Here is a 26,110-nt window from a genome sequence, read left to right as displayed (position 1 = left end):
CTCCTAACTGGTCAAGATGTTGAGAATAGATGATTTGGGGTCCCCAGTCCTAAATGCAATAGCTGCATCAGCATTCCTCTCACCCTGAAAAGACTCAGGGAACATCAAGGAAGAGGAGGCAGAAAACACTAAAAGCTGGAGGATGAGGTAGAGTGATGTGAAACCTTTGGGACATGCCTTGGTCGTTGCCCTCGGGGAACTCCTATCAGCTGTGGTTACACGTACATGAAAATCCGATCAAAATTTCTAGCTTGCATCAGGGATGGCTCATGATGCCCTGCTCCTAGCTGAAGAACTATTGGCAGCTAATGGTGGTTGAGTGAGGGAGAGTCATTTTAATTTGGGGTTGTAGTCACTTGTCCTAGATCGGTTCTATTGCTGTGGTAAAACACCAGCCAAATCAAACTCGGGGAGGAAAGGGTTCAATTAGCTGACAGGCCAGAGTCCATCACGGAGGGAAGCCAAAGCAGGAGGTCAAGTCAGGAACCTGGAGGCCAGAACTAAATCAGGGACCATGAGGAAGTGCTGCTTATTGCCTTGTTTCTCATGGCTTGCTCAGTTTGCTTTGGTTCACACCTGGGACCTCCTGCTGAGGGGCTGGTGGTGGGCTTCATGCTGGCAGAGCTTTGGGGTGGCACAGAGTATCTCAGGGTAAGCCAGTGTACCTTTGTGGCCATGTGGTCCCCATCCTGCTCCCAATCATGAGAGCCCATCCTTGTGGCTGAACTGAGTCTGAGACGACCCTCATCAGGATGTAGTCCTACGCCTCCATGGAGCTCTGCTAAGTGTTTTCAGCTCATTTCTCTGATGCTCAGGTCTGTTCTGTCTTCTCATTAGCTTGGTTTTCATCCGTCCTTTCTGTTATCTTATTATATCATTTGCTAAGTTTTATAATTTTAGTTACTATGTTTCTTGGGTCTGTAATTTTTATTTGATTCTATTTTTTTCTTTTTTATGGTATCTTAAATATTTCTTTTCTATAATTTTTGTATTCTTTGTCTAAGGCTTTTTTTTTACTGCTAATTGAAACATTTTGTAGAATGCTGTCATTAAAATCCTTCTTTGGCAACTGTGCCGTCTCATGCTGTCTAATGACTGGAGTAGGAATGGACTCTTTATTGCTAGTCTGGGGTGGAGGCATAGGTTCTCCATTGTTTTGCTCTGTGCATCTGGGTTGGGGTAGGGCTCTTTGTTGCTGCTGGGCAGCAAGGATCACTGGCAAACCAGAGGTGAACTTCCTAGCTCCCCATTCAATCTCATCACTACCTGCCCTGGCAAGGGTGTGGTGAGCTGCTCCTAAGTATAGCTGGCCTATTTTTTAAAAAATTCTTCTCCAGAATGCTAGCTTTTAAACCCTTCTTCCCTCACACTAAAGAATGCACCCATAGACTTTTACTTATTAGGCAGGAACTCTGAGCTGTCTTCCCTAACGGGCCCCTTTTAAGAAATATTACATTTTTAAAGATGGGGTCTTGCTATATATTCCAGGTTAGTCTTGAACAAATGAGCCTCATCCCCCAGCTTCCCAAATGCTGAGACTGCAGGTGTGTGAAAAACATGCTACCTGTCTTAGTTAGGGTTTTATTGCTGTGAAGAGACCTCAGCAACTCTTATAAAGGATAACGTTTATTTGAGGCTGGCTTACAGTTTCAGGGACTTAGTCCATTATCGTCATGGGGGGAAGCATGGCAGCATCCAGGTAGACATGGTGCTGGAGAAGGAGCTGAGAGTTTTACATCTTGACCTGAAGGCAGCAGATGGAGACTGTGTCTCACATGGGGCATAGATTGAGCATATATGACTGCAAAGCCCACCCCCACAGTCACACACTTCCTCCCACAAGGCCACACCTCCTCATAGTGCTACTTCCTATGGCCAGGCAATCAAACACATGAGCCTACAGGGGCCATTTCTATTCAAACCACCATAGTCCCCTATAAGCTGTTCTTGAAAATGGTCCTGGAGATGGAAACTAGAATGCTAGAAAAGAGTTCTAGTATTAAGCCACACCCTAGCCTGAGTGTGCTAACTTTTCCAGTACCTGATTTGGGGGATGTGTGAGGCAAACTCTTGCGGAACCATTGATATCTCTAGTCCAAGGCTGGGACCTTGGACTTCTTTTCTCCAGGCCTTCTGTTTGCTTTATGTAAAATTCCAAAAGTCCTGGAGGTAGTTCGCACCGGGACTAGAGAACATGTGCGTATTCCATCTCCTTGGAAAATTACATCATATAGAGAACTTGGAGTCTCTGGAAATATTTTGCATACAGAAGTAACTTGACTCCCTGAGCAAACGGAGACAAACCCTTGACTGACTGTATGATGGTAGCTGTGGAAACATCATGTATGCAGAGCTATTCATGCTCTCATTTCACAGTTGCCCAGAAACCTGCTTGGTGCCAGACACCGCTTACACGCTCAATGTAAGGAAGTAAAGGAGCAATTGCTAATCTGGAGAACTCATGCTCTAACAACTGACAGACCTATAGCGGTCCAGAATGTGTATGTTATTAAATGTTGTCAGATGCCAATAGCAAGATACAAATCAGGGGAATAAGAGCTAAGCACTAAGTTGGGACATGGCCTAAATGGTCAGGATGGGCTCCATTCAAAGACCAGTACTGAACCGAGGAAGTAGAGAACCTGCTGTTTCTGCTGAAGAAAAGGTGATTGCAAAGGCCCGACTGAGGCAGGCACATCCTGGCATGTACAACAGGTTGTAGAGGAGACAAGAGACACAGTTGCTGAGTGAGTGAGCAGGAGGCCATATCTGAGCTGAAAGAGGGCTGGGCTTCACCCTATACACTGCTGAGTCTGTCTTCTGCATTAAGAACAAGCTCAATACACCAAGGTAGGAACAGAGGTGATGGTCAACAGCACATGCTACAGCGAGTGAGCTGCCTTGGTGTTGGCAGTAGGTGGCCAAAATCTAAGTGATTCTTTTCTATTTATTTATTTATTTATTTATTTATTTATTTATTTATTTTTAACAGATCCCATTGGAGTTGCTCATATCCAAAAAATAAACCGGATCCACTGGTAAGCTAGGGAGCTTGGCCTGGGTGTGTGGCTGATGGAGTAGCCTCCTTGGGAACCGAGTCTGGGGTACATTAAGTCATGATGCTTCTCAGGCTCCCCGCAGAGACTCTCTGGTTCTCAGTGAACGTATGTGTCAGGAATTCAGAGTGGGAACTGCTAGCTTGAGAATCATTGGTGGCCATCACAACCAATCTTCAGTGATCAAGAGAGTGAGGATAAACAGAACATGGGGTGCTTCAGATGTGGTACTTGGGGAGAACCCCATGTTTGGAATGCTCTCATTTCATTATATTCTATAACCATCTCCTGGTGGGTATAGGAGGTTTATACCCTGTTGTTGTTGGTTGGTGGTGGAGGGGGGAAGCTGATGTGATTTTCTTGGGATAGACTGTTGTAGAATTCCTTTTCATACTCAACATATTTTTTTTCAAACTCTTGTGCCGTCAGGTAATGGCACCAGGAAGCCTCCATGGCACCAGGGTGATCCCCATAGCCAAACACTAGGAATGGTCATAAAACATGCAGGGCAGTTTCAAACTCTTGTTGGTTGGTTAAGCACAAAAAAGGAAACTCCCCTTTGCTTGTTTTCTTACCCATTTGTTTTGGCCTCTTGGTAGTTTACCCGAGTCCAAGGAGGTGGATCAGGGACTTTGTTTAACAGAGGAGGCCAAGTATGAATTTATTTGGAAATTTTCATGTTTTGAGAAATGAACCTTCCTGTTGAAAAGATTTAACATGTGCCAAGATTACAGAAAGTTCCAGATTGGGGTCATTGGAAAGAAGAAACACATGGTGTGTTTTATTGTCAGGACTTGTAGTCCAGTGCATAAGCAGCCGTGTCTTTAGAACTGGCTTTCATGGTAACTGAGTCAGTCTAGGTAAAGTCTTCTGGGAGACACAAGCTGAGTTCGTATAAACTGACAATATGGTGACTCCATGGTATGGTTAAGGGGAAGATTTTCTTGCAGATAGAAGAGAGAAAGAACAGCTAGAGGCATCTGGAAGAGTCCAGAGTAGAGAGAGAAAGAAGTAGACTTAACATAGTCATCAGACTGGGCATAGTCAGGGCTATATCTGTGAAAGTGGGGAGAAGAGTGGGTAATAGAGACAAGAGAAAGCATAATGAGAGAAACAGGAGCATAGTATATCTATCTTTCTATCTATCTTCATATCTCTCTATCTTTATCTATCATCTATCTATCCCTCTTTAGATATATATAAAGATATATATCTTTATAGATTTATATAAATAAATTATATATATATAGAGAGAGAGAGAGAGAAAGAGAGAGAGAGAATAAACATAGTGAGAATAGCAGGGTTATAAGGATAATGAATAGTTAGAGTGAGGAAAGCCTGTGAGAGCTGCAGGGAATTTAGGGGAGAGGAGGAGGCGGGAAGGGCTTGGATGCTAGCATGGACTTTGAGTGTGAATCAGGTTCTTGTGACACTGAGGAACCTGGAGGCCAGCATGAACTTTGATGTTCTAATAGGTCCCACAGATAGTCATATTTCCATTCTTCCAGGAAAGAAAATGACTTCTTTTGGTAAAGGGGGAATCAGCTTCACAAGTTCCTGAGGCATGTTAGCTTTTGTCTAACCACCAGGAATTCTCCTGTAGTCCAGGTGGAGGCCATTTCTGGCTGTTTGTACTGCCTTTTGGAGTTTGGGGAAGTGAAGTTTTCTTTGCTAAAAGGTTTCATGTCCATTTCTCATATTGTCATTCAAATCAGATTGTTACTTACTATATATAGTACTCATTCAATGAAAGACTTCCTAAACCTCTGACCCTTACAGGAAGGGAGGAAGGAGCAGAGTAAGGGCTGCCTGATCAGAGATCCACCAATGCCTGGCTTTGCCAGTTGACCTGGTAAGCCCACAGACTCAGGTAAACTCGCAGAGAAAAGCTTTAGTGGGTTGCAAGTGTGGTTTCCCAGGATGGCAATCCTGGCTTTCTGACCCATGCCACCCTTTTGTAATCCTGCCTCTGTCTCTGTGTGTGTCTCTTTCTGTGTCTATCTCTCTGTGTCTCTCTGTCTCTCTCTGCATGTCTCTCTGTTTGTCTCTGTTTTTGTCTCTCTGTCTCTCTCTCTCTCGTGAAAAGACCAAATAAGTAGTCCAATCCAGGAGCTCCTGTCTTAATTTTCTGTTTTTATAACAAAATACACATAAGTAAGCAACTTATGAAGAAGAATTAATTTTTCTCATATTTTTTATTTCATCACACATGGAGGATGGTATCTTGGTGAGAGAAAGTATGGGAGAGATGGCATGGTGAGACAGGAAGCCAGAGAGATTCAGGGACCAGGGTTAACCTTTTTTATAACAGTTCACTCTCAAAGGAACTAGAAGGGAGTCCTGTAAGTATTATGTTATTCATTCTGAGGGCAGAGCCCCAGAGGACATGGCCTTCCCTTACATTCCAGGTCTTGATGGTTTCATTTCTTAACATTACCTTAATTGAGGACCAATATCCCAATACATAAACTCTTAGTATGCATTCTCCAAACCTCAGCAGCCCCTCAGGCCTTTGGGGAAGGATGAGAACTCTGTTAAAGCTGATGTAAGATGAATCTTTATGCTTGCTTCATGCTCGAATTCTGTAGCAGAAAGTGGATTGTAAAATCCGAGTTCTGGCATAGGCTCTTTCTTCAGAACAGGCACAAGCCTGGGCAGACATGCAGATTCTAAAAGGTACCAGGAATATGGCAAACGTATAGAGCTGCCGCGAGCCTGTTATCTTTCAAGGCCATTAAAATCAAATTAAGACTAGCTTGAAAACGTAGAGCCCTTGAGTTTCTGGCTCTAGGGTGGTTTCCAGTAGTCAGAGATGGCTTTGTGTGTGTCTGGGAGGAGTGGGGCCATTAAACCTTCACGATAACAAACCCTCCCACTGCCCTTTGTCCTCCCCAAGGTCCTCTGAGCAAGCATCACCCATGCTGTGGCAGAGAGAGGTCAGAGCCATTCATAGCCAGTGCAGTGTTAAGTCAGTTACCAGTGGTGGCCAATTAGGAGGTCTCTTTCCCCTTGACACACAAGCTCTTCTGGGGTGACAACAAGAGCACTTGGGTGGACAGGGGAAAGACACTGGCTTTTATTAGTTGCTTCAAATGCTTGCTGACATAGGCAGGAGGTGACTGCAGACATTCTTGGCTACCCCTAAGGGGGAGTACAGCAGACTGCTCCAGAGACACAACAGCACAATCCGCCTTCCTGGGCTCCGAGCCCCATTCCGGGATGCATGGTTCTCACGCCGTGCGGTCCAAGAACGATGACTTCCACAATCTCGTCCTTATCACTGGCAAAGTGGGCACAGGGACTGCTTATCTCACTGGAATGTGGCAGAGAACACTGTCAAAATAACCAGAAGGCATCCAGTCAGGTTGATAAAGTGCCGTGCCGAACAAACACAGACATGAGGACATGCATGCCCTTTCTTTGCGTGACCTTTGCTATTCTGTGGGTGAAGACAGAATGAGTCAGTGAAGGCTTTTGACAATGTGCCATGTGACTTCGGGGCATATATAGTCCTTTGTGTCACTGTTACTTACAAACCAGACCTTCCGTGGTTTGCAGACAGGAGGTCACTGAAACCTGTTGTGTGACTGCAGCATCTTTGCAGTCAGGCGCCCAACGGAGCGTATTGCGTATCCCCTTTCTGTGGAAACTGTGCTCAGATTTTTAATTCCCTTTGACCTCTAGGTCATTCCGCCCCTTCTGGTTTTAATCATTCACGTTTTTGATTAATCCCTTGGTGTTCTCTGCTTCACCTTTGCCATGGTAGAATGTACAGGAAAGCGCATGCGCCACTTGCTGTGTTTACTGATGTAACAGGTCCTAAATATGTGGGAGAGCCAACACTCCTGTGCCTGAGATCCAGCCGTTTGAATTTCCCTATGTCTTCAAGAAAGGCCTTTGCTTTTCACATTCTGTTTTTGTCATTAGATGCTTCTCTATAATTTCTTATGTTTCCACTCACAGGAACTCTAATGCCAGCCACAGATTCAGTCTACCCTGTCCTTGTTTCTCAAGCAGATTTTGGTTCAGACTGCGCCTCCTAATATGGCTTTGCTAGAGACCGAAGCCTCTGGCTTCCTTGTTCTCTGAGGCTTGTCCCTCTTTAGCCACAGAGCCCCACCCAGGACAAGAGCTAAGAGACAGGTATAGATGAGAACTGAGGTCCTATATCAGAGTCGGCGCACTGCATGCTTTATCACCAGACAGGAGGAAACCACTTATTTATATAGTAGAGCTTATGGTTGACAAGTACTGCATTAAACACGGGATTTGCACATATGCTCACATTTATGTGTAGGTCTCAGAACCAAATCAGCACGCAGGTGTAGTTTGAATGGTGGTAATGTTAGAGACAGACTGAAAAGAATAAATTCTCTGAATGTACTATGGTGTTGTGTTTTCCTGTGTTTCTTTAGTGCTCACCCTCCAAACATACACACCCAACTTTGGAAAACTGAACTCAGAAATTAATTAACAATTTCCTTAAAGCTTAATTTTTTTTTCTTTTTATAGGTCCCATGCTTTGGCAATTTGATGATAGCCTTTGTTCGATTTATATAAATTTACTAAACATGCTGAATCTCTTAGTAATTCTTTTTAAGATTTATTTTGTTTTTAATTATGTGTATTGTGTGTGTGTGTGTGTGTGTGTGTGTGTGTGTTTACACAGAAGTACAAGCATGCTTAAAGTTGAGAAAAGGGTGCGGGATCCCTTAGAGCCAGAGTTCCAGGCAACGTGAGCCACCCTTTATAGGAGCTGGGAACTGAAGTTCTATCCTCTGCAATAGTGTGTGTGCTTTTAACCAGTGAGCACCTCTATCGCCCTCTAACCAGTAACTATCACTCTGTAAGAACTGCACACACTCAGAGTCACCTTTCCCTGGAAAGTCACTTCTTCCCTTTCCCTCCCTTCACCACACCTATGCCATCTCCACATTTGCAGGCCTCGTTCTAGATCAGTGATCTCTCCTACCTCACCCTTCCCCCTAACCACTGCCATCTCTACACCCACAGGTCAAACTCAAGAACCGTGGTTTGGTGGCCATTCATGCCTGCCCATCCACCAGCTTTACCTGACCCATTTGTTACACAGCACCAGCACTGGCCCAGTCTAAGGCAGGTCAGATTCTCACACCAGACACATAAGCAAAAAAGAAGGCATGTCCAAGTCAAATTGCAAAAACCCTAGAACAAGAACAATCACATATTCTATCAAAAAATTGAAGGAATTTAAAGACAGTGTGAACACGCTTCATTGAACTCCAAGAAGGTAACAATAAATACATGAGTAATGTACAAAAAAAATACATATACGCCACTGAAACAATACAACTCAGTGTGTGAAAAACAGAATTCAATAGAGAAATAGAAACATTGAAGAGAACACAAGATGAAATGAAGATAGACTTGAAAAACTCAGTATCCTGATTAGAAAACACATGGGAAAGGCTTCCAGGAAGAATGAATCAAGCAGAAGATAGAATATCAGGGCTGAGAGTCAAAGAAGAGGATCTGGATCAAATAGGCAAAGTATGCGGGGGGAAAAAATCTAAATGTGCAGAAAGGAACATGCAGAAAATGAGGAACACCATCAAGAGACCAAATCGTTGACTTATAGGCCTTAATAAGACAGAAGAATTCCAGTTTGGGCATAGATCAGATCCTTAACAAGATTGCAGAAGAAAACTTTCCCAGACTAAGAAAAGACTCACATGCAGGAAGTACACAGAACACCAACTAGACAAGGCCAGAAAAGAAACTCCCCATGGAATACCATAGTTAAAACACTAATATACATCAAAACAAAACATGTTGCAAGCTTTAAGGGAAAAAAAAACCCCACAGCTTACATATAAAATAAAACCCATCAGTATAACAGCTGATTTCTCAACAGAAATTCTGAAAGTCAGAAAAGCCTGGAACAATGCTCGATAATGTCTAAAAGACCACAACTGACAACACAGATTCCTTGCTCATCCAAACTACCTGCTATATTAAAGGAGCAATAAAAACTTTCCATGAATCATTTTCATACCCAACAACAAATGCTAAACAGAACACCGAAAATAATACTTTGAACTGAAAAAAAAAAAAGCACATCCAAGAGACTCTAGAAGGAAAACAAATGAGGCCATAATTAATAGAATTCAAAGTACAACTAACAATACAACCCAGCAAAACAACAAGAAAATGACTATAATCTACACACACCTTTCAATAATAACTTTAAATATTAATGGCCTCAACTGTCTAATTAAATAACAGTGGATAGCTGAGAGGATTAAGAAACAAAGTCCATCTATCTGTTATCTACAAGAAACTCAGCTTTAAAGATGGACACAACCATAAAGTAAAAGGATGGAAAAATTGTTCTAAGCAAATGGAATTGAGAAGCAAGCAGGCATGGTCATTCTGATACCTGACAAAATAGACTTCAAAGTAAGACCAACCAAAAGAGCAAAAAGAGCTCACTTCATTCTAATCAAGGGATCAAGAAAATACAATAATACCAAACATGTATGCACAAAACTCTGGTGTATCCAACTGTGTTAAAAACGATAGTAATAGGATTAAAAACATATTAACACAAACACAATAATAATAGGTGATTTCGACACCCCATTTTCTCCAATAGATAGATCATCTGGACAAAAAAAAGAAACAGAAACCTCAGAATTAAGTGACATCTCATCAAATGAACCTAACATATCTACAGAATATTTCACCCAAACATAAAAAATATGCATTCTACTCAGCAGCATGTAGAAACTTTTCTAAAAGTTTGACATTCTGGGACAGAGAATATACAAATATACAACCCCCAAATAATTCCATATATCAGATCTCACCATTATGCAATAAAACTTCATATCGACAGCAAACAAAACTCTGGTGAATGTATAAACTCGCGGAGATTAAACAACTCACTACTAAATGATGAATGTGTCACAGAAGAAGTCAAGAAAGAAATAAAAATGCTCCTGTACTAAATGAAAAGAAACATAACTAAACCTCTGAGACACATTAAAAGCAGTTTTAAGAGGGAAGTTTATAGTCCTAACTACCTACATTGAAAATTAGAAAGAGCACAAATAATGACTCAACAATGTAACTCAAGAACTTGAAAACATAAGGGAAAAAACCATCCCAATATCCAGCAAGAAACAAACAAACACAAAAAATAACCAACCAAACAAACAAATAAAAAAAGAAAAAAAACAAAAATCAAAGCATAAATTAATGAAATAGGAACAACAACAACAAAAACAAAAACAATACAAAGAGTCAATGAATCCAAGAACTGGTTCATTGAGAAAATAAGCATCCAACTAACCAAAATAAAGAAACAACTCAAAATTTTAAAAAGTAGAATTTTCCAGGGAAACATTACAAAAGACACAAAAGCAATTCAGAAAATATTATGAGGGAATACGTTAAAACCCTGTGCTCCATTAAGTGGGAAAGAAATAGATGAATTTGTTGATTCATCCAAACTATCAAAGTTAAATCAAGAAGAGATCAACCACCCACACAGACCCATAATAAAGGAAGGGATTGAAACAGTTAAAAATAAAATAAAAAAGCCTCTGAGTGAAAAAAAAAATATATATATATATCCCAGGTTTAAATGGATTCACAGCAGAATTCTACCAGACTTTCAAAGAACTATGGACACTTCTTAAATGATTAAAAAAGATATAGACATAAGGAGAACCCTCCAAGTCATTCTATAAAGCCAGTGTACTGACAGACAGACAGACAGACAGATGACGCACACACAGCAAAATACAAGTACATATCAAGAAGACGATCCACACTGATCAACTTAGCTTTATACCAGAAATGAAGAGACAGTTCAATATACCTAAGTCAATAATACAGTGGATCACATCAATAGACTTAAAGACGGAGATCACATAAACATCCCAAAATGGTTAGATGCAGAAAACTGCGCTGACAAAACCCAATATGCATCTATGGAAAAGGCTTAGAGAGGGTCGGAACGGCATCATTCAGAGTCTTCATCGTGGTCCTGGGTCCACATCTTACTTCTGAATGAATACGAAAGCTAAATAAAAACCTTGTGATTTAAAATTCATTAGAAATAACAACAGGGACCTTTGCTGGCTTTTTCTCATCTAAAATAAAGATGTGTTTTATAGCTCTGTCCCCTGAGCAATGACAACACTGCTCATAGTAGCACAGTTAGGCCCCAATCTGTGGATTCTTAGTACAATTTTTTCAGTAGCAGCTAGAAGTGCTTGCAGGAGTGGCTGACGCCAGCTTTAGGTGAAAAAGCAAAAGAAGAATTTTATGTGGTTTTTTTCCCAGTTTGAAATGCTTTCTATCTATGTATATATGCACACACATATGTAGATGTGTGTGTATATGTGAATGTGTATGCATATACGTGTATTATATTGTGAAAGAAAGATGGGGACATAAGACCACACATTAATTCTGTATTTAATATATAATCAAATTAGTGTTTCTTTATATATAATGCAGGCTACTGCAAGCAGAATAATGAAAGAAACAGCAACAACAATTAAAACCCACTTTCTTATAAGCCATAAGGAAATAAAGGGACAATTTTCATTGTCCCATTAGGCAACGAAAATTGATGCTTGCCAATGGCTGTTGTGAGAAGAGTTAGCTTCCCCTAGGGCTGAGCCCCCTTATTGGTTGTCTAGTGTAGAGCGGTCAGCCCTGAAACCATATACACACAAAAATGGACTCAGCAAGTTGTGTTTATATCAATTTGTGCATATATATACATGCTATGTTATTAGTATTATACATGTCTATGTATATATGTAATGATAATAATCAAAGCATAAGAGGCTATCAATTTGAAAATGACGGGACACGAGAGAAGTTCAAAAGAGGGTAGCTGGGAGGGACTGGAGGGAGGAGGAAAGAGAGGAGTGGAGGTGATCCAATTTTATTTCAATTAAAAACTCTATTAAAAAAAAAGAAAAGAAAGTGAATGCCTGTTAAAACTTTTATGTGAAAATTTGGTGGGTTTATTCTGAAGGATAGATCAGGGCAATGACACAAGCCTATCTGCTTTTCTGTTGCTGTAATAGAAACCAGGACCAGAAGCAAGCAGAGGAGGGCATGGCTTACTTCATTTTATAGGTTGGAGACCAGTCTATCGTTGAGGGTGGGAACCAAGCAGGACAGGAACTTAGAAGCAGAACCGTGGAGGAGTGCTGCTTTACCAGCTTGCTACCAGTTCCTTCCACTGCCCTTCTTACACAGTCCAGGGATGGCCCCGTGCACAGTGGGCTGGGTCCTCCTACAGCAATGAATAATCGTGAAAACAAATACCACTCTAGGTTCACCCTCTGCTTACAGGAAAGCAGAAGGTGGAGAAAATAACGTGTTGACAAAACCGCAACAAAAAACATGCCAAATCTAGAAAGTACAGTTTTATAGAACAATTGATCTGAGTTTTCCAGTTATTAAGTGACAAGAAAAAATAATCAAAAGCTAAGCAGAGGAGGCAAGGGCATCCGTAACGTGTCTTGTGCTGTGACAAGACAGCTGGCAAACTTAAGTACCGTGTTTATGTTGCCTCCCAACTTGAAGATATAAAAACCATCCTGGTGACCAAGCCAAGAAGGAAGAGCCTGAGGCAGTTGTGTATCACTGTGTATCCCCGATTTGGAAGAAGAGAGTAATGAATTTCATTGCTCAGCTAACTTTCTTTTTATGCAGTTCAAGAACCAAGTCCAGGGAAACGTGCCGTGTCCTTCACAAAGACAATTCTCACCTTTATTAATCTAACCGAGATACTGCCTCACAGGCATGTCCACGAGCTAAATAACCCTCCGAATGTCTCCAGGACTCCAGATCCTGTTACATTTACAGTCAACAATCACACTAACCATCACAGAGGGACTTAAAGGACACCTTAATAGGAAACGCAATGGGTCAACCTTATTTGGATCCTAACTTGTGTAGGTTCACTCTACAGAAGCATTCTAAAACTAACCAGAGAAATGTTTTCACTCACACTGTCTAGATATTTCATGACACAAAAGAATTACTGATAAATTTGTTAAATAGAATGAAGACACACGGTGTCTTATTAAGTGTCCTTATCTATTGGATATGGCAAGTGGAAGTAGTCTCTGATTAAAGATAATATCTAGGATTTGTTTTAAATTGTCCCACTGCATAATGAGAATAAGTTTAATAAGTATGGAAGACGCACATCATGCACTATCCCAACTGGAGTGCCTCAGGGTCTTGCGGTGGCAGTTATAAGGATTCGGGCATAAGCAGGCATCTACAGGCCCTGGTCATGTGTGGGTATGCTCAGGGCTGTGGAATGCAGGCCTCTGGTCTGGACATGCACATTTTCATTTCTCGTGGGATGCTCCAAGAGACAGCACTCCCACAGCACTCCATCATCTATGAGGTGCCCACCTGCAGCCAGATGGCACTGAACCAAAGGAGATTCTGGGTGTGGTTTGTAGGCCTCCAGGCTTGCCTGCTGCCTCCCCGGGGCTTAGCTGAGACGGTACACCTCCCCACCCCAGCTCAGTGTAAGGAAGCCTATTGAGAAGGGCTATCTTTTCACTCTTCTCATATAGTGGACATCTTCCTTTGGCTACTGGCCTTTCATTAAGAGATAAGTGTGGCCTCGGAGGATGACTGCTTCTTGAATCTGATCAGGGGCAGGACAGCAGCAGAATGCCTCCAAGGCTGATCTGTCTGTGAAATAAACTTCTCTTTACAAGGATCCCAGCACTCTCTTGTTCATCCATTCTGTATCTATCTGCAAATATTTATAGTAGGTTGTAGAATATGACATAATAGACACAATCTTTGTTCCCAAAAGGCTCATAGTCAAATGGGGCATTGGGACAGATGTACAGTTACTTCCTGTCAGGAGGGCAGGCTCACACACACATTTCATTACTTAGAGGACGGTGCTGTGAAAGGTTGGGCTGGGAATGAGCCCCTCTTCCGGAGGATGATCAGCATTGTATAAGCAGCTATGAAGGATTTCAGGTTAGATAATTTGGAACAGATCCTTGAAAAGCCTTGGGACAGAAATGAGGGCCGTCATTCCAAGCAGAGACCCACACTGCCCAAGAGAGGGAGGCAGAGAAGTGCTTCTTCGAGAGAGGTGGAGGTCAACTCTGCCCCAGGTGGATTCTAGGCTTCCAGTAAAATGTGCTGATTGATTGCTTTACAGGCTGCTTATCCTGTGGACACAGGCACATAAGCTTCTTTCATTGAGTCAAGCAGAGGCTCAGCTTGCTTCCCTGCTGAAGTTCACATACAACTCCCGTGTGCTACAGCTTGGGAAAACAATGACTCCGACATGCCCAGGCAATGCCAGTCTCCCCATCAACTTGTCTATTTGGCTCAACTGTCTTCAGGTCTGTTACCGGGCAGCAAGGAGAGCGACCCATCTTACCAGGAAATGGACTCTTACAGGAAACAGCATATATTACCAGCAGCATAATTTTGTATACTAGAAGTCATCCAAATAACTAGAGAAAGTGGATTACCAAGGGACTCCACAACTAGGTTTTTAACTTTATAAATATTGTTTAAAATATGGTTATGTTGGATTATTAGTAAAGTATTACCATTGGTTAGAGACAAAGTGGCTGTAGGAAAGAAAAGCTGGATGATCTAAGTACAGGAATGTTAGCAGAGAATGCAAAGGAAATCCTAGAAATCAAAAGCACTGAAAGCCTTTGAAGGGCAAGAAGTTGACTGATACAACAGAGGAAATACCAGTGAGGGAGCTTGCAAAAGTACCACCACAGCCACTCCAACTGAGATGTGACGGAGGAAAGGCAATGAAACAGAGGATGGGAAAATTACAAAGCTATGGTGTGTGCGCGTGTGGTAATACAGTAACTTGAGAAGAGGTAGGAACAGGAGAAACCAATGGAATAGTCAAAGTAATAATTGCTGAGATCTTTCCAAAATGAACGACATGCTTCAAACTACCAATCCAGGAAACTCAGAAACACTAAATTTTTAAACACTAATTTTTAAAATTCCTACACCTGTTCAAACATCAGAAAACCAAAGACATAGGGGGAAAAACTTTAACAGAAGCCAGAAGAAAAAAAAAATAGCTTATTTACAGAGCAACAAGATGGTAAGCAATCATCAGAATTCTCTTCAGAAACTGTGCACACAGGAGTTTGGAGTGAAAAAAGTGTTGAAGAAAAACAAAACCCAAAAAAAAAAAAAAAAAAACTAAACCAAATGTTCCTTCAACCTGGAATTTGCTATGTACTGAAAATTATCTTTCAAAAGTGAAGAGGAAGTAAAAAGCTATTCTTTAGGTAATAAAAACAAACAAACAAATAAAATTGCTTTTAATGTATCTGAATGGAATGTGAAAAGAATTTTTTCTTTAGTTAGAAAAAATACAGTATCTCCATAAAGGAAGTAAAAGTGTTAGTAAAAAGGGGAAGAATGAAATATTAAAGAATAAAATGTTCCGTTTTCCTTGTTTGGTAGATGGCTGGCATTGTTGCCATGCTGGTGACAATGACAGGATGCTCATTGTCAGTGGACAAGCAGCAACAGGGCTTTGGTTGCAGATGGAGGCGTAGGAACTGCACAGTGACCGCAAGAGCAGGTTTCTGTGGGTCATAAGGGCAAGGGGCGAATAATTTCAAGAAATAAAAACACAGAATTGATATACTAAAAAGAAGGCAGATGCCATTATAAAAATGTTAGATGTTTACTAGAGAAAAAGGAAAAGAAGTGGAGAGACCAAAAGGAAAAACCACTAGTAAAGACAGCAAATATGCGACAGCAAACACAAGCACTGTTGTTCTAAGAGCATCAGCACCGGAGATCTAAAAATGTCCACCGGAGATAGAATCCAGAACCCTAATATAAGAAACCCATGTTTTCTATAGAGGCCCACTTCAGTGTAAACATGGCTTAAGAACAAAACACAGATATGGAGAAAGAAATGCCATGCTAGCCTAGGACAAGGGACTCAGCACTTATGAGCACTCGCTGCTCTTGCAAAGGACCTCAGGTGGGTCTGCAGCAGCCAGGTGAGGCAGCTAGCAACTACCTGTACCTCCAGCTCTGGGGAATCCAACACCCTGTCATGGCTTCCACGGGTACCGGTACACTTGTGATGTACACTCAGACAGACACACACAAACACACAAATAAAGATAAATATTTTAAAAATGAAAGGTAGGGCAGCTTTATTAATTTCACACCATGCTAACTTTAGAATCAAGGAAGTCATCTAGGATATAAAAGGACACTCTGAAAGGATAAATGGCCAGGTGTCCAGGAAGACATGGTACCCAACCTACACCTTACCACATAGTGCCAAAAATCAAGAAAACCTAGCAGAAGGCAAAGAGAAATGGATGGGTCCAGCTCTGTAAATGCAGCTTCCATATCGTTCTGTGAGGGATGGACAGATCCAGCGGGCAGGACTCAGCAAGACATAGACAGTGAAGTGGCCGTCTGTCAACAGGACCTAATTGAGGTTTATGAAGCATTTCATCCAACAAGTACAGAACCCATGTTCTGCCCAAGTTCTCAGGGAACGGTCAGCGAGACAGACCACATTCTGGGCCAACCAAACATGTTGAACAAATTTAAAAGCATATAATCCACACAAAATATGATTTCAGACCGCAATAGAATTAACTAGAAATCAGTAACAGAAAGATGGCTGGAAATGTCTCAAATATTTGGAGATTAAACTGTTTCTTACGAAAACCTGAATATTTCGAGTGAAATAAAAATATTTTGAGCTATGTGGAAGTAAAGGCAGCTTTGTTTAATAATTTGTGAAATACTACAAAAGGAGTGTGTAAGGAAAGCGTATGATTCTGGATCATTGTAATAGAAAGGAAAATATGTAAACAAAATGTGTAAGAAGAGAAATGTAAGCCTGAAGCAAGCAAAAGAAAGCAGATAATAGCGCAACTAGGACAGAAATGAAAGAAATATAAAACAAAACAACAGGGGAAAAGAGCTACGAAACTAAAACTTGGCTCTGAAAAGATTAATAAAACCGATCAACTTCCAGCCAGATTAACTGTGAAAAATATTGATAGCGAGCCGCCAGGAAACCAGAAGAGGGGCAGCTGCTGCTGATCCGGCAGGCATGAAGAGCTTGGTGCAGGGCTGCTGTAATCCAGTACCCAGGAGGACTGTGAGTTCAAGCCTGGGGGGGGGCCGATGTGATCATAATAAAGCAATATCTGAACAACTCTAACCTCATAAATTTGATGACTTAGATGAAACAGACCGATTATTTGAAGGAATGCAGAAGATAAGAAGAGAGGAAATTCCTGGTTATTTAACGGGGGAGGGGGCGGAGCGTCGGCACATGTGGAGAACTGCGAGACGCGCAGATACTGAGAGGATCCGAACAGTCTTAGCTCCCCATTAAAGAAACGGTTATCATTTGCAAAAACGTGTAACCATTTGTGAAGGGAGAACAGAAGACTGACCAGGAGGAAATGAAGCCAGGGCAGCTTGTTGCTTTTTAAGTAGGATATAACTGATATAAAACTACCCAAGAGGAAACAAAAGTGACACTACTTCAGACGCTGTGCCCCAGTGTTATGATAAAATATGCCAGAAAATTCTATATAGCAATGTAATGAGCTATTCTTTTGTTTTCAATGACACTTGGAGAAACTATGTAACTGGTTTGGCAATTATTTCTCAATGTTTTGATGGATTTTTTTAGTCTTAAGGAAGAGGGAAGCTTCAGGAAGCAACCAGAATACAATCCTGTTCTCTCACTTTCATATTCAAGTATGTATGTATGTATGTATATTTGTATGTACGCTTATATCTATCTATACATCTGTCTGTCTGCCTATCTATTATCTATTTATCATCTATCTATCTATCTATCTATCTATCTCTATCATCTATGCTGTCTGTCTGTATATAAGTGTGTATGTATCTATTTATTTATCTAAGCTGGCCATGCAGAGACATAAATGCCTAACATGTATCAAAATTCCATACCCCGTGATGGAAAGCCCAGGTTCAGGATTCATCACATTGTTTGAAACAACTTATGCACAGTGAGCCATTTCAAGGAATGGGGAAAATGCTCTTGAAATCTAGGTTCCCCACAACTTTGGCTCTACCAAAAGCTATCCTTGCAAAGACGCAAATGAGTCCTATGCCCGTTCTGGTAACTGCTTCTGCATAGCCTCCTATAAGAACACCAAATTCATTTTTTCAGTAAAAACTGCACAAAGTGGGAATAATGGCTCAAATGAAGCAGGTCAGATAGCCTCTGTAGATCTCTACCACAGCCTCCTGAGGTAAGAGGGAGGAGCTTTTTTTCTGGGTCAAAGTTACCTGAGCACAAGCGCTAAGGTCATCACATACGGTTGGAGATTAAGTTTAAAATGAGCCCCACGGGCTTGCATGTGGGAACACCTAGTCCCCAGCTGCTGGTATTGTTTCAGGAGATGTGGTACCTTTAGGAAACAGGGCCAAGCTAGCAGAAGCAAGTAACCGTAAACGCCTCTCTAGCCCTGGCTAAGTTCTCTGGTCCTTCAATTGTCACAAGCCGCTCTGTGAGCTCCTGCGCTCATGTGTTAGCCATGCCTTCCCCGCCGTGATGCACCGGTCCATCCAAACCATGGGCGCAAATAAACCTCTGCTCTCTGTGTATTCTGTCACAGAAGAAAGTAAAATAACAGATGCACTCATGAACACTAAAATCCTTCCCAGCCACTTAAACTGAGCCTAGGCTGTGGAATGAGACAGCATCAAGAGTAATCAATCCTAAGAGATCTTGAGTGACTATTCTCAAATTTTATAAGTAATCTGACAGTGTTAGGAACAATGTTGTGCTTAGCCAAAGTTTCCATGCTTACTGGTAAAACTTAACCCAGTTAGGAGCATTAAGCAGATTTTAATCAAATTCAGAACCTATTTTGAATACCCAAGTCATGGAGTTTCTGATCGTTATACTATGCCAGGAGGAAGTGCCAGCTGTCAGATGAAATTCAGGCAGCTAGTGCCACTCACTGCGGCTTAAGAGTGTACGTCTCTGCGATTCATACCAAAACCAGGAAGCGTCAAAATCCACTGGGGAGCAGAATACAAAATCCACTGGGGAGCAGAATACAAAATATAAGGGACACATTGAGATTTGCTTCATACACTTTGAAGTACTCTTTGGGAAGGTGAAAGCATAATTTTTTAAAGAAGGATAGAGAGAATTGAGATAACTTCTTAGAATTTAGAAAAAGGCTTGGAATGGGTGAGAGAAAACACTGCTAACTGGTCCCACACCACACTGGAAGGGAAGACAGCTGAACGCCACGAGTTCTCCATTTTGGGTTGTCTTCAGAGAGAGCTCAGATGGCGAACATTGAAAGAGATTCCTACACTATAGGTAATTAGGTTGAAATTATTTGGGGATTATTTTATGTATTTAAAATTTTTAATTTTAGGTATTTTAAAAATAAGACAGTGATTTGTCCTTGATCAGAATCTCTTCTAACTATTTTACACATTTCCACTATTTTCCCACATTTCCAATTCCATGCCCAGTCTATGAAGTTCAGCTGGATGACTGCCTTATCGTTTTGAAAAACCGAGCAATTGGGATTTGCTCACCAGAATGCTGCCTCCTTCTGCTGAACTCATTGGTCTATAGCTGTACACATAGATTAAGACAGGCCAGGGATAGCATGGCCTAATGTTTAGGTTCAAGTCACAAGGAAGGGGATGGTCTTGCTCATGAAAGAGTTGGCTAGCACATAATCTCTTCAGGGACCAAGTTGCTACCTGAAGGAAGACCATACTGAGAATGCAGACAGCATAGATGAAGAAGAGACAGGGAATGAGGGAGGACTAATAACATCTCTTGAGGCCCAGCCTTTCTTTGGGTTGATGACAGAGTAAAAGAACAATATTTTGCTTAGAGTAATTTGAAACAAGTTTCTATACAAAGCACAGAAATATCCTCTTGGTTGTCAAACAGAAACAGAGATTTCAGTACACAAAGTCCTTGTATCTTCTGATTTTACACATGAAGATTGATGATGTCATAAAAAAATTTGTCAGTAACAAGCACAATCATATATTTTCTCTTGTCATTTCTTTTTCTAGAAAATACAATCTAATAATGAATTGCCTAGCACTCGTGTAGCAAGTTCACTACTCACTGTAAGATGATTTAAAGTATATGCGAAGATGTATACATATACATACGCCATGTCATTTTGCATAAGAGACTTGAGACTTGAGGATTTTGCTATCTAGTAGTGGATTCCTAGAACAAATCTCCCATGCATACCGAAGACTGACTGCTGATGAGCAAGCCTTCTCCCATTCTAAAGAATGTGGATACAACCTATCAATCCCATAGGATTAGGTAAGGCATGTACTCAAAAAAATGCCGGAAAGACCTGCACAGTTGCAACAGCTGATGGGCGTGTTCGCCTTCAAGTCTCTAAGGACCGATGGACTCAGGTAAAGAGCAGTATTTATACTGTCAGCCATAAATGACTGCTTACAGTGTTCAAGGAAGACCATCAGTGCTTGGAGGTGCTATCTGGTTAATGTCAGGGAGGCTTCTCCTATGTAAGGTGGTTTGGAGACCCCATCTTCATTGCTCTTCATAGCAGGAGTGATTACCAAGTGAAGTTGGTCATTCTTCATGGCACCCATCAGGCATGAACCACGGGGAGTTACACAATGCCTAGGGTAGTCTATAAAACAATTAAAGACTCATATATTTCAATGGCCAAATGGGACTTTCGAATGTTATGACGATCTGATTTCAGTAAAGGGATGAGCTGATCACAGTAGCAGGACGAATAGGTTAGATGTTCCTTCTGCAACATCCGGTGAGTAGCAAACAGGAAGGTGACTTTTCTCAGTGGACTGGATGCTCTGGCCTGGGCTGTACCCCAGGGATGATGTGCCTTCTTAGATGCTGTACTTCAGGGTTTCTCTCTGGGGTTTCTGTTCTTGTCCTTGAACTACACTGTCCAATGGCTTTTAACATTCAGAGTGGAAAGAAGGGTCCTAACAAATATCAGTGTTTAGAAAAGGGATATCTACAAACAAATGAATGATGTTGAAACCTTGCTCTACATCCTGTACAAAAGTTAGTGCTTTGTCGTGGGACGAAGTTCTACTTACAATAAACTGAAGACTGACGTTAATTACCTCTCATCTTTCTGTGCCCAAATACCAAACAAAACATAACTTAAGGGATGGAGGATTTACTCTGACAGGCACTTGGTGGAGGTGCATGGAAGATCAGGGAAGGCACAGCACCACGACACTCCATGGCAGTAGTCACGTGCCTCTAACTCTCTGGGCCTTCTTATACCTTGCCAGATCAGGAAGCAGAATGAGAAGAGGAAGTGGGGTTGGGCTATAAAATCTCAAGAGCTACTCTCCCATGACCCAATTCCTTGAGTTTGGCCCCATTTCCTAAGTGTTCCACAGCCTTCCAAAATAGCCTCACCATCTGAGAACCAAATGTTTAAACACATGGACCCAAGGGGGGCATTTTGCATCTAAACCATAACAGTCGGCCCCTTCACCTCTCCAGGATCATGGTTATCTCATAATTCACAATACATCCAGTCCAACTTTGAAATTCCCCACAGTCTTGTGGTTCTACTGCTATTCAGAAGTTCAAAGTTCAAAGAGATGGAGCCTTGCAACCTTGGAGCAGCTAGAGTAGCCTCTGAGCGCCTGCCTGAGTGAATTTTCAAGAACATTTCCTCGTGGGGCCTGGTTCAACCAGGACGTCCTGGAGGCTTTCTCCAAGTACTATCTTCTAACATAAAAGTTTTTTCAGATAAGTTTGTATTGTCACACCTATTATCTGTAGGTGGGCGGGTCTTGCCAGCAAGCTGTCCTTCCCATTGCCCTGATACAAGGCTCTAGTGTCCTCCTTAAAGACATTGCCTTCTACAGGAGTAAGTCAACAGCATCCTGCAGCCTTAACCTCATTCACATCCATACCCTCAACGAGGTATGCACTTTCACATCTGTCGCTTCCTCTTACTATAAACCTAACAGCAGTGAGCAGCAAATGCATACAACCTGAGTGTTACACTGTCTTGAAATTCCATTGGCTAAACAACTTACTCCACGACTTTTGAATCAAGCCTTACTAAAACGTTTCAGGACATAGGCAGAACCCAGGCACATTCTTGGCCAAAATGTAACGCAAGTGGCTTCTAGGTCAATTCCAAATAAAGACTTCGTTCCCCATTAGAAACCTGTGAGCAGTTTTTTACTACATTCTGATCTCCCAAGCTCTGACCACAATGGTCCAGTGAGCTCTGCTTATGGCAGTTAGTGGTTCACAGTCTAAGCTTTTCTGTATTCCTCCAACACACAGTTCTAAAGGTCTTTAAAACACATGGATAGAAGGTTACAGTAATGACACCACTTTTGGTGTCAACTTCCTGTAGTAGGTTTTTTGTTTTTGTTTTTTGTTCACTGACAAGAAGCAACTGAAGGAATGAAAGATTTATTCTGCCTTGTGGTTACAGTTAGTACACCATGGCAGAGAAAGCGTGGTGACTGGCAGCCCCATGGTGCAGGAACTTATGACTGGGTTCCTTCTCTCTTGGCAGAACAGGAAGCAAAGTTCATTGTCACTAGTTATTAAGGGAATACAAGTCAAACCACAGTGAGATATTAGTCAAACCCACGAGAATGGCTACTATTAAAAAAAGAACAGCAATGCAGGGAAGTAGCAGGTGTTGGAAAAGATTCAGAATGCACTGATCCTGCACTTCACTGGTGGGAATGGAAAACGCAAAGGGACTCTGCGAAACAGTATGGTGGATCACCAAAACTTAAAACAGAACTCCCAAAAGGCCCAGCCAAATACCATTGTGGATGCATAGTGCTTGTACCAGAAAGCAAGATCTGGAAGAGAGGTTTATGTTCCCCTGTTTGCAACAGCCAAGAGCTGGAAGGAATAGAAAACCAAAGTGTGGTCTGTCATTGAAGGATGGAAATATGACACATGCTGGAACAAAGGTGAACACTGAGAACACTGTTGAGTCAGGAAAGCTGATCGTCAGAAGAGAAATTCCACAGGGTCCCATTTATCTGAGTTAACTAGAAGAGTAAAATTCAGAGAGTAAGTCTGGGGAAGAAAGGGAAAAGTTTTCACTTTGCAAGATGAAAATATTTGAGACAGACTAGACAGATGGTTATGCCTACCCACAACTGATTATGGTTATAATAAAGAAAAATGGTTACAATAAAAATGGTTGTAATAAAGAAAAAGGATTCTTTTTCCTCTCTCAGTGGCTAACACTGGGAATAGTAACCACACTCTACCTCAGTCCTCATGCTCAGGCACAGTTAGTCAACACAAAATGGTCTTCAAGATGTGTGTGTGTGTGTGTGTGTTTGTGATAGGTTTTTTTCTCTGTGTAGCCTTGAATGTCTTAGAACTAGCTCTACAGACCAGGCTAACCTCAAACTCATAAAGATACACCTGCCTCTGCCTCCTGAGTTCTGGGATTAAAGCTCCAAGCCCACCACCTGGCCTTACTTGTTTGTTTTTAACATAAACAAAGAACATGAGGCTAGGTGGGTAAGGATGGGTGAAATTTGAGAGAAGGAAGGAACATGATCAAAAAAATTTTAAAAAGATGGTTAAAATGATGAGTCTGGCTATGTGTGTTTTACTTTTTTCTTCTTCTTCTTCTTCCAGTATAAAGGTGGTCTCCTTTGAGTCACGCTTTCATGGAACTGTCTCCATAGTCTAATTTACATAAAGGTGTCCTATAAGATGGCATTGACCCAGGAAACATGTCTCCTAATGGCATTTTGAACACATTTCAAGGTGAAGGTAGAAGTTTAAATATAGGAAAGGCTGGGACTGAACTAAAGTTTGTCTCAGATCTGAACCCTCAAAGATGGAATGTTGTTATCTCCAGGAAGCCAGAAAGGACTCACTCACTCCTAACAAGAAGGCAATTCAGCACCATGCAGATGGAGCAAAGAATCCCATTTGAGCAGGATTCAGAAAACAGTCATGACTGAAGCCTGACCAACAGGAGCCGAGGCCACGGATTCTGAACCACAGCATATAGCCGCAGTGGCTGAGAAAAAGCCCTGGGTAAGTATTCACAATCTTCCCCCGTGACCGGGAAACCTCCCTGAAGTTCACCCATAAAATGATTAATTTCCAGCAATATTATTTTCTAATGAAACTTCCAAGATAAATTAACTGCAAAAATGTACATTCAGGTACTAAATGAGATGACCTCCGGAACACAAGTGTTAGATCTAACCCAATTAAATGTTGGCAGCTGGCTGATTTACAGGCTCAGAGACATTCTTAAAAATGTCCTTTTAGACTGAAATTAGACACAAGATCCAGTGGTCTCCTGGGGTGGCTCAAAATTTATGACTATTAATGACAGAATAGTTCATTTATCTAAAGGGTTTAGGCAAAACCTTAAGAAGATAATAAACAACAAATTCTTTTCCTTACTACATAGAATTGCTACCAGCTAAAAGTTGTTATATAAGAACAATTAGGGGAAATTTTATTAATAGAAGTGAAACAGTATGCAGCTTTGGAAGTGGAAACAAATTAATAGGATTTACTGAAGATCAGAGTTGGGTGGAGATAAACCCATCCAAAATTAGAAGCAAAGTTTGCCTGGTTAACTATTTAGAAAAGGGTATATTTAGATTGCTGTATCATGCCAGAGTAAACTCAAGGTTGATTCAAGTTTTAAATATAAAACTCAAAGCCATGATATTGGTGTTAATCAGCTTCCTGTCAGTGTGACAAAATGCATAAAAAAATCAATTTCAATAGAGGCAATGTTTGTTCTGGCTCATGTGTAGTTTATAGTCTTGCTGTTTGAGACTGTTGGCAAAGCTCACCAGGATGGGAGGTCAGGATGGAGAAGGCTGCTTACCTTCTGATGCGAAGAGGGAAGGAGAGAAACGGGAGGAAGTTGGGGTTCCAGTACCTCCCTCCAGGGCATGCCTTCAGTGATCTGAATCCCCTACTTAGGGCCCCATTGATCAAGAATTCCACTACCTTCCAACAGCACTGCAAGCTGGTGATCAATCCTTTAACATAAAGACTTTTGAAGGTATCTTCAAACCACCGGGGACTTGAAGCAAGATGAATCTTTGCACAATGTGGAAGAGTGGGAATTTCCAGACGCATCCCCAAAGATAGAACCCTCAAAGGGAGAGATTTAAAAGCTATTCAATATACAGATACCCATTCGTTTCACACACCTCTGTAGACAGTCACAGAACAAGCTATGGATAGACGCAAAAGACACCTCTGTAAATCCTCCCAGCAGAAGACATCGACCCATATCACCGAACAGCAGTACAATCGTGTACACTTGCATGTTTTCATCTCCTCGTTCCTTTCCAAAACAAACAGAAAACCTTAAGCCTTAACCCTTAGACACTTAAAACAAAGCAGACGTGAAATCCATGGCTTAAAGAAGAAAAAAAATCTAAATTATAGCTGAGGGAACCTTAGTAAGTACCAGCTTTGAGCCATTGGACCTGCGGCTGGGCCAGCAGCTTTGTGCAGCGTTATTTTCTGACTTCCAAAGCTTTTTGTTAAGTCATGGTGGTAAATGGAAGCCAGGTTTTGTTCCCTTTCTTTGCATTTCTTGGATGAAATCTCAAGGAGAACACATCACCCAGATGGAGACAATACAATGGCCCTGGGTAGCACCGGCAGGGTGGATCATCAGAATGCTGTCCCTAATAGCCACGTTTTCCAGTCTCTCAAGAAAGCTGCCAGAGGATAGGGATGTAGTTTGGTTGGCAGAGTTTTGCTTAGCCTGCTCGAGGCCCCGGGTTGAATCTCAGGGTTGCATAAACTGGACACAGGTGGTATGGTGCTGCTTCCTCTGCGTGGGAGGAGGCAGGAGGATCAGAAGGTCAGGGTCACCCTTGTTTATTTAGGGATTTTTGAGACCGGCCTGATACATGAGAGGGGGTAGGAGAGACAAGGAGGTGGCCAGGGAGGGAGAGGGGAGCAGAGGGAGTGGAGAGAGAGAGAG

The 26,110-nt window shown here is 41.6% G+C and overlaps 1 long non-coding RNA gene across 1 annotated transcript; it reads left to right on the top strand.

The window, feature by feature from the left end:
* On the top strand, positions 1–26,100 carry LOC132654264 (uncharacterized). Its single transcript, XR_009591924.1, has 5 exons — positions 1–815; positions 2,993–3,038; positions 4,836–4,908; positions 23,996–24,177; positions 25,127–26,100. It is a non-coding gene; the product is annotated as an uncharacterized LOC132654264 (long non-coding RNA).
* The last annotated feature ends 10 nt before the right edge of the window (positions 26,101–26,110 follow it).

Source organism: Meriones unguiculatus, chromosome 5, assembly GCF_030254825.1.
Source record: "Meriones unguiculatus strain TT.TT164.6M chromosome 5, Bangor_MerUng_6.1, whole genome shotgun sequence".
NCBI lineage: Eukaryota > Metazoa > Chordata > Mammalia > Rodentia > Muridae > Meriones > Meriones unguiculatus.
Note: the sequence above shows the minus strand (reverse complement) of the source record. Positions and strands in the feature narration are given on the sequence as shown.